Here is a 10346-nt window from a genome sequence, read left to right as displayed (position 1 = left end):
TGCTGCTTTAGTCCATTTACACACCATGATGATGAAGATGATGATGATGATGATGATGATGAAGATGTTTCTGTGGCTTGATTTGATTCAGCAGGAAATAGGAACCTGAGGGAGGAGAGACAAAGACAGAGGAAGAGGACTCAGTGAGACCATAAACAAACAGTCCACAATCATTCAGGATCATCATCATCATCATCTTCATCAGATACACTGACCTGCTCCAGGTGCTGCGTTCAGGGACCAGAGGACAGAGGAGTTTCTGCTCTGATGAGGAAACAAACGGTGGCTGTGTCGTATCTGTAGCGAGGGATGGTTTGACCATGTCCTGGGTAGAGGACAGTCCTGAGACATTCACAGTGTGACAGCTCAGCCTGGTCTCACTGAGAGGACATGTCTCTGAGGTCAGAGAGGACAGACAGGTCAAACAGTCACAGGACTGTGACCCAGAACACCTCTGTGTTATGTCCTGACAGAAAGTCACCAGTGACTAGTTTGAAGTTATGTACGTATGTAAGATGAAACCATCAGACAGGATTCTTTCCTCAAACTAATCCAAACGGTCAGTTCAGAAGAAATCACATGAGCTGCTGTACGAGGACATGTTGTCCACTGTTCAGACTGCACCTGTCCCTTTAACATTAAATTAGATTTAAAAAAATCAATTAAACCAAATCAAATTAAAATTAATCAAATTATTGTCTGTAAATGTATCAGTTGAGGCTTGATGAAGGTTATTTGTTTGATTCTTGTTCTGTTGTTGTTGTTGTTGTTGTTGTTGTTCCCACAGCGGAAGGCTCTGATCATCAGTCTGCTAAAAGCTTCAGTTTAATAAATCTACTGTGACACAGCTGCAGTGTTTTAGTGAGATTAAACTGTCGACTCTTTATGATCTAAAAGCTTCACTGTGAACTCTCTCTCTCTCTCTCTCTCTCACACACACACACACACAGGCTGATATATATATATATACATACCCTACAGCATGGGGGGTGGGGGGACATATGTGACTGGTTTATTATTGTGTGGAGGCTGAAACTGTGACAGCAGCTCCTCAGGCTGCAGGAGGACGGGTCATGATTGTCTTAATTGTATTGATCATATTGATCATGTTTCGAGAATCAGGATCATTTTCTTACTGTCTCTCTGCAGTTTGTGTAAGTCAACAGTTTCCTTCCTCTCTGAGCTGCAGGAAGTTGTTACCTAACTCTAAACTGAAACTCCAACAGTTAAACAGCAGGACATTCGGCTGCAGCTCAGCTCGTCACACAGATATATGAGGAGTGCTCTGTTTGTTTTATGCTCTTCTGGCCACTGGGGGGCAGAACAATTTCACATGAGTACGAGGGGCATCAGGGATCTAAAATTTACGCCGGGTGTTCAGGAACTAAAATGAGTGTGAGGGGCCTCAGGGAACTAAAATGAGCACACGGCATATGGCAATTAAAAATGAGTGCAGGGAGTTCAGGAACTAAAATGAGCAAGGGGAATTAGGGTGCAGGGTGAAGGGCAAAGGGTGAAGGGTGCAGGGTGAAGGGTGCAGGGCGCAGGGTGAAGGGTGAAGGGCAAAGGGTGAAGGGCGCAGGGTGAAGGGTGCAGGTGAAGGGTGAAGGGCGCAGGGTGAAGGGTGAAGGGTGAAGGGCGCAGGGTGAAGGGTGCAGGGTGCAGGGTGAAGGGTGCAGGGTGAAGGGTGCAGGGTGAAGGGTGCAGGGTGCAGGGCGCAGGGTGAAGGGTGCAGGGTGAAGGGTGAAGGGTGCAGGGTGCTCATTTGAAGTTGTTCTGCCCCCCAGTGGCCAAGAAGAGCATAAAACAAACAGAGCGCAGCTTTAAGAAGACGTGTCCTCATATATCTGTGTGACGAGCTGAGCTGCAGGGACATGAGAGAGTTTGGAGGGTTTCGTTTGGCACTGGATTAAAAGGTTGGTTCCTGACAGAGCAGAGGAGTCAGACCTCCTCATTAAATCATCTGTCTTTGAGGACGGCGTCACCTGGTGTCCACACACAGAGTTACAGTGTCAATGAAGTTAACAGCTAACTCTTAAATTAATTCATCAGTGAAAAACTGCTTCAAATTAAAACATTTATTCTGTAGTTTCATTTGACACATTCAAAGTTAAAAAACTCAAATATTAAAGAGACAGGAAACAGTTTAAAGTCGTCAGAGGAGGTCACAGAGAGTTCAGTCTGACATTTAAAATCTAAATTAAATCCAGATCTGATCTTCAGACTGTGAACAGTTTGTAATCCTGAAAATCAGCAGATTAAGATTAAAGCTGCTTCAGCTACGTCACAGGAGGTCAACACAGTAAAACTACTTCCTGTTCTGAAGACTGAAGAAAACTGTCAATCCAACTGAAATATTTCAGTTCCTCCTGTTTTATTTTAGCTGTTTGAAAACTTTTTCTTTTTTAATTTTTTTTTAAAATGCTCATCTGTCCACACTGCTGACGACACACCACAAAAATATGACTCGCATATAAAAACAAAAGATAAAAGCCGTCAGATTTCTCTCCTGATCTTCTGACTAAGCCTGAAGCTTGACACATGAGAACAAACTGAGTCTGGTTTGGATCTCCAGAGAACAGCAGGCCTCAGGCTCAGCTCCAGACATCCCCGGCTGAATCTGCCGGGCGTCCTCACATGGTGAAAGATGAGCCGTTTTCACTGGATCCGTCCACTGAGCGGCGGGTGGACACGTAGACCTTGGAGGTGACCCTGGAGAAGCGGCGCGGGGCGATGTACCTCTTCCCCAGACACCACAGGTCCTGGACGATCCTCCTGAAGTGGTTCCTGAACTTCACCCCGACGAAGGCGTATAGCACCGGGTTCAGGCAGCAGTGCAGGTAGGCGATGCTCTGCGTCACCATCTTGACCATCTGCAGGATGTCCGAGTCTTCGCACGTCTGCAGCTCGAACATGACTGCAGTCTCGTAGAGCAGCGTGATGTTGTAGGGCAGGTGGCAGACGATAAACACCGCCACCACGGCGAACACCACCCACATCGCCTTGTGCCGCTGGAAGTTTTTGGCTTTCAGCAGTGTGACGATGATGGCGGTGTAGCAGAAGACCATGACGAGCAGCGGCAGGAAGAAGCCCGCGGCCAGCTGGGTGCTGGGGACGGCTACCTTGGTCTTCCGGGCCGTGGTGTTGTCCATGAACTTGAACTCGCAGACGTAAGCTGGAGGCCTGGACGTCTGGTTGCTGCCCTCGCCCTCGTCCATGAAGGCGTCCTTGCTGTGGGACGGCTCGTACCAGTTGTAGAAGTAGAAGGTGGGGAAGGACAGCAGTAAGGCGGCGGCCCAAACGATGGCGCAGATGAGGCGGCTGTACGGCAGCGAGCGCAGCCTGAAGCTGCGGCGGGCCTGGACAATGGCGATGTAGCGGTCGGTGCTGATGCAGGCGAGCAGCAGCATGCCGCTGTACAGGTTCACGCTGTAGGAGCCGCGCAGCAGCTTGCAGGCCACCGGCCCCATCGACCACGACGACAGCTCATTGTAGACGATGAGAGGCAGCGACACCACGAACAGCAGGTCTGCGATGGCCACGTTGAGCAGGTAGACGTCGGTCATGGATTTGGTCCTCTTGTAGAAGGCGTAGGTGACGATCACCAGGCAGTTCCCAACAAAGCCCAGGATGCAGATGATGGAGTGGATGTACGGGCCGACCACCAGCTCCACGCTCTGGTTGTTCTGGTGAGAACAAGGTCCAACCAGATCGTAGTCATAATCGTCGCTGTCGTTGTAATCTGATTGGTTGGCGTGGTTCATCTTCTTCTTCTTCTACTGTAAACAAAGACACAAGAGAGACAGAACATCAGACTGAGCACTGATGAGGTCTGAAGATGAATGAATGAGGATTGAAAATGAATGTGTGAGGACTGAAGATGAATGAATGAGAACTGAAGATGAACGTGTGAGGACTGAAGATGAATGAATGAGGACTGAAGATGAATGAGTGAGGACTGAAGATGAATGAATGAGGATTGAAAATGAATGAATGAGGACTGAAGATGAATGAATGAGGACTGAAGATGAACGTGTGAGGACTGAAGATGAATGAATGAGGACTGAAGATGAACGTGTGAGGACTGAAGATGAATGAATGAGGACTGAAGATGAATGTGTGAGGACTGAAGATGAATGAATGAGGACTAAAGATGAATGAGTGAGGACTAAACAGAGAAAAGCTTGGGGGATCAGGAGGAGACTCGCATTGACCAGGAGGAGACTCGTTACAGGAGGAGACTCGTACTAACCAGGAGGAGACTCGTACTGACCAGGCGGAGACTCGCTACAGGAGGAGACTCCTTACAGGAGGAGACTCGTACTGACCAGGCGGAGACTCGTACTGACCAGGAGGAGACTCGTACTGACCAGGCGGAGACTCGTACTGACCAGGAGGAGACTCGTTACAGGAGGAGACTCGTACTGACCAGGCGGAGACTCGTACTGACCAGGAGGAGACTCGTACTGACCAGGCGGAGACTCGTACTGACCAGGCGGAGATAAAGGATGTAGTTAACGTCAAACCAACGTCACCTGTTGGATAGGATATGTGGCACATTTCTTAACTTCTACCACTCAGTACCAACACATTATTATCATTACCAACACATTATTATCATTACCAACACATTATTATCATACCAACACATTATTATCATTACCAACACATTATTATCATACCAACACATTATTATCATTACCAACACATTATTATCATTACCAACACATTATTATCATACCAACACATTATTATCATTACCAACACATTATTATCATACCAACACATTATTATCATTACCAACACATTATTATCATTACCAACACATTATTATCATACCAACACATTATTATCATACCAACACATTATTATCATACCAACACATTATTATCATTACCAACACATTATTATCATACCAACACATTATTATCATTACCAACACATTATTATCATACCAACACATTATTATCATACCAACACATTATTATCATTACCAACACATTATTATCATTACCAACACATTATTATCATACCAACACATTATTATCATACCAACACATTATTATCATACCAACACATTATTATCATTACCAACACATTATTATCATTACCAACACATTATTATCATACCAACACATTATTATCATACCAACACATTATTATCATTACCAACACATTATTATCATACCAACACATTATTATCATTACCAACACATTATTATCATACCAACACATTATTATCATTACCAACACATTATTATCATACCAACACATTATTATCATTACCAACACATTATTATCATACCAACACATTATTATCATTACCAACACATTATTATCATACCAACACATTATTATCATTACCAACACATTATTATCATACCAACACATTATTATCATTACCAACACATTATTATCATACCAACACATTATTATCATTACCAACACATTATTATCATACCAACACATTATTATCATACCAACACATTATTATCATTACCAACACATTATTATCATACCAACACATTATTATCATTACCAACACATTATTATCATACCAACACATTATTATCATACCGACACATTATTATCATTACCAACACATTATTATCATACCAACACATTATTATCATTACCAACACATTATTATCATACCAACACATTATTATCATACCAACACATTATTATCATTACCAACACATTATTATCATACCAACACATTATTATCATTACCAACACATTATTATCATACCAACACATTATTATCATTACCAACACATTATTATCATTACCAACACATTATTATCATACCGACACATTATTATCATTACCAACACATTATTATCATACCAACACATTATTATCATTACCAACACATTATTATCATACCAACACATTATTATCATTACCAGTCCTCATTTTTGCTGAATCGTAGGTCACTGTTTATGTTGTTAGGTAGGAGTTAGCTGACGTTTTTTCTAGCTAGGAAACGTTACAGGTGGTCAGTACCACTGTCCTCTGTTTGATCTGGAATGAGAGAAGCTAGCTGTTGTGTCATGTGCATGTGTTAATATTAAAGCCAAGGTGCTACTGACTAGCTAACTGACTGGATGCCCATTAACATTATAACTCCTATTGTGTGTATTTACTATTATTATTATTTTGTAGATTTCAAGCACTTTTCTTTTTTGAAGTGTATTTTTATTTATGTATTTGTATTATATAATACAGACAAGAAGGAAAAAGGCAGACACAAACATTGAAAAAGTCAGTTACTGTTAATGTGTTAATGTTACATGTTGTGCATTGCATTTCAAACAGAAGTCCAAAAAATAAGCCCAAGGTCCATTTTTGGTATTTTTGGTACTCACTATAGGGGGCTGCTTTACTCCAGAAACATAATACTGTTTATGTGTATGTTGAGGAGCTGCTGTATCAAAATGAGTTGTCCTCCCCAGAAATTAGGGTTACGATATGTTTCTTTTATGATTCCAATCCATTCCTCTTTTGCTGTGGCTCAGCATTTAAATAACCTTTATCAGATTTGATGGTTTAGTCACAGACTTTCCCAAAAAGTGTTGTGCTTTTCTTTCACAAATGTGGGAATGAAATTGAGTTAAAATGTACAAAACAGTGAAATTTATCTTGCCTGGCCGGGCAGCTCTCTGGGTGCTCAGCACCCCTAAACCTCTGATCCTAGAATCGCCCCTGGCGAGAGGACAAAGCTGTGGAGGAGCGAGGGGTGGATCTATCTACTGTCAGCATACAGCCTGTCAGTTAAAAAGGCCCCATCCCCTTAATGATGCGTAACTTTAAGCATATAAACAGGTGAGGTCATCTGATGAATAAGCCCTGCTCATGTTAAATGTATTTTACAGTAAATATGAAGCTACAGCTAGCAGCTCATTAGCTTAGCTTAGCATCTGGAAACAAGGAGGAAGTAGAGCTTAATATTGTAGCACATAAAGATGGAGGACGTTAATCGTTCATCTTCACAGGTGCTGGCAGGTGAGTTTAGTCTCCTTTGGACAGATGAGCTGTTTCCTGTCGTTATGCTAAGCTAACTAGCTGCTGGCTGTAGCTTCATATGAACCACACAGACATGACAGTGATATCAATCTGAACCTGTGACTGTCACAGAGACAGAGAAGTTTAAAAAGTAAGTCGGACACTGACATCGATGTCAGAAATATAACCTTAGAACATTTCAACATTAAAAGTGAAAATGAATCACGCACCTCTGAGGACGTCAGTGACGACAGGACAGAGATTATCAGATGTTTATCACTGGGATACAACTTGTTGAACTGGTTTACAGCCTGACGCAGATTCTTTTATCAGCATTTAAAGACACAGTGAAATAAAGGTTCTGATCCTCTGTCTGCTGTTCAGTTCTTTTGTGGACGTGTGAATCCAGGAGACACTTTGTTGACATGAACCATCTGCTCTGATGACTGACAGGAAGTCATTCTGACAGGAACAAAACACAGACTGTGGACACAGTGTTCAGGTCTGAGAAGTCAGAGCAGTGAGAGTTTCCTCAACATTTAACATAAAACCAGTGATGTAATAACCTGATCAGTGATGTAATAACCTGATCAGTGATGTAGTAACCTGTGATGTAATAACCTGATCAGTGATGTAATAACCTGATCAGTGATGTAGTAACCTGTGATGTAATAACCTGATCAGTGATGTAATAACCTGATCAGTGAAGTAGTAACCTGTGATGTAATAACCTGATCAATTCAATTCAATGTTATTTATAAAGCCCAATATCACAAATCACAATTTGCCTCACAGGGCTTTACAGCATACGACATCCCTCTGTCCTTATGACCCTCACAGCTGATCAGGAAAAACTCCCCAAAAAACCCTTTAACAGGGAAAAAAAACGGTAGAAACCTCAGGAAGAGCAACTGAGGAGGGATCCCTCTTCCAGGACGGACAAACACGCAAGCCTGAGCCAGCCCTAACTATAAGCTTTATCAAAGAGGAAAGTCTTAAGTCTAGTCTTAAATGTGGAGACGGTGTCTGCCTCCCGGACCGTAACAGGAAGATGATTCCACAGGAGAGGAGCCTGATAGCTGAAGGCTCTGGCTCCTGATCTACTTTTGGAGACTTTAGGGACCACGAGTAACCCTGCGTTCTCAGAGCGCAGTGTTCTGGTGGGATAATATGGCACTATGAGCTCTCTAAGATATGACGGAGCTTGACCATTTAGAGCTTTATAAGTTAACAGTAGGATTTTAAATTCAATTCTGGATTTTACAGGGAGCCAGTGCAGAGAAGCTAAAACAGGAGAAATATGATCTCGTTTCTTAGTTCCTGTTAGTACACGTGCTGCTGCATTCTGAATTAGCTGGAGAGTTTTTAAGGACTTACTAGAGCTACCTGATAATAGAGAGTTACAGTAATCCAGCCTTGAGGTAACAAAAGCGTGGACCAATTTTTCTGCATCTTTTCGGGTCAGGATAGGCCTAATTTTCGCAATATTACGCAGATGAAAAAATGCAGTCCGTGAGGTTTGCTTTAAATGAGAATTAAAAGACAAATCTTGATCAAATATTACTCCGAGGTTTCTTACGGTAGTGCTAGAGGCCAGAGCAATGCCATCTAGAGAAACTATGTCATCAGATAAAGAGTCTCTGAGTTGTTTGGGGCCAAGAACAATAACTTCAGTTTTGTCTGAATTTAACATCAGGAAATTGGTGCTCATCCAGGTTTTTATGTCTTTAAGGCAGTTATGGAGTTTAGTTAATTGATTACTTTCTTCTGGCTTCATCAATAAATACAACTGAGTATCATCCGCATAACAATGGAAATTTATAGAGTGATTTCTAATGATGTTACCTAAAGGAAGCATATATAGAGTAAATAGGATTGGTCCGAGCACAGAACCTTGTGGAACTCCAAAACAAACTTTGGTACGTAAGGATGATTCATTATGAACATCAACAAACTGAAAACGATCAGATAAATAAGATTTAAACCAGCTCAGTGCAGAACCTTTTAGGCCAATTAAGTGATCCAGTCTCTGCAGTAGAATTTGATGGTCAATTGTGTCAAACGCCGCATTAAGATCTAATAAAACAAGTACAGAGACAAGTCCTTTGTCTGAAGCAATCAGAAGGTCATTTGTAATTTTAACTAGTGCTGTCTCAGTGCTATGATGCACTCTAAATCCTGACTGAAATTCCTCAAATAAATTATTATCATGGAGAAAATCACACAGCTGGTCTGTGACTACTTTCTCAAGGATCTTTGACATAAAGGGAAGATTAGATATTGGTCTATAGTTGGCTAACACCTCTGGATCCAGGGTGGGCTTTTTTAGTAGAGGTTTAATTACAGCTACCTTAAAAGACTGTGGTACATAGCCTGTTAATAAGGATATATTGATCATATCTAATATATGAGTGTTAACTAAAGGTAAGACCTCCTTAAGTAGCCTAGTTGGGATGGGGTCTAAGAGACACGTTCATGATTTAGATGAAGAAATCAGTGCTGTCAATTCTTGAAGAGAAATTGGGGAGAAGCAATCTAAATATATATTAGGTCTTACAGCTGTGTTTGAGGTTAGATAGGTACTATCTGAGGACAGGAGGTCATGAATTTTGCCTCTAATAGTTAGAATTTTGTCATTAAAAAAGCTCATAAAATCATTACTGCTAAGGGCTAAAGGAATACAAAGCTCAATAGAGCTTTGACTCTCAGTCAGCCTGGCTACAGTGCTGAAAAGAAACCTGGGGTTGTTCTTATTGTCTTCTATTAATGCTGAGTAATAGTTTGCTCTGGCATTGCGGAGGCCCCTCTTATAAGTTTTGAGACTGTCTGTCCAGATTAAACGAGATTCTTCCAGTTTGGTTAATCGCCAATTCCTTTCAAATTTTCACGATATTTGTTTTAACTTACGATCAGTGATCAGTGATGTAGTAACCTGATCAGTGATGTAGTAACCTGATCAGTGATGTATTAACCTGATCAGTGATGTAGTAACCTGATCAGTGATGTAATAACCTGATCAGTGATGTAGTAACCTGTGATGTTATAACCTGATCAGTGATGTAGTAACCTGTGATGTAATAACCTGATCATTGATGTAATAACCTGATCAGTGATGTAATAACCTGATCAATGATGTAGTAACCTGTGATGTAATAACCTGATCATTGATGTAATAACCTGATCATTGATGTAATAACCTGATCAGTGATGTAGTAACCTGATCATTGATGTAATAACCTGATCAGTGATGTAGTAACCTGTGATGTTATAACCTGATCAGTGATGTAGTAACCTGTGATGTAATAACCTGATCATTGATGTAATAACCTGATCAATGA

The 10346-nt window shown here is 41.5% G+C and overlaps 1 pseudogene across 4 annotated transcripts; it reads right to left on the bottom strand.

Annotated features, from left to right (window-relative positions):
• Positions 1-2087: 2087 nt before the first annotated feature.
• Positions 2088-7412, bottom strand: LOC144466509 (C-C chemokine receptor type 6 pseudogene; annotated as a pseudogene). Of its 4 annotated transcripts, none has more exons than XR_013493107.1 (3): positions 7239-7412; positions 4253-4535; positions 2088-3776 (listed from the first exon to the last, which is right to left on the bottom strand). The product of XR_013493107.1 is annotated as a C-C chemokine receptor type 6 pseudogene, transcript variant X3 (transcript). The 4 variants fall into 4 exon arrangements; XR_013493105.1 differs by having other exon boundaries at positions 2088-3779; positions 7239-7411; XR_013493106.1 differs by lacking the exon at positions 7239-7412 and having other exon boundaries at positions 2088-3779; positions 4253-4632.
• Positions 7413-10346: the final 2934 nt, after the last annotated feature.

The sequence above is a fragment of the Epinephelus lanceolatus genome, chromosome 13 (assembly GCF_041903045.1).
Source record: "Epinephelus lanceolatus isolate andai-2023 chromosome 13, ASM4190304v1, whole genome shotgun sequence".
Classification (NCBI taxonomy): Eukaryota; Metazoa; Chordata; class Actinopteri; order Perciformes; family Serranidae; genus Epinephelus; species Epinephelus lanceolatus.
The sequence above is the reverse complement of the archived record's forward strand: the minus strand, read 5'-3'. Positions and strand labels throughout refer to the sequence as shown.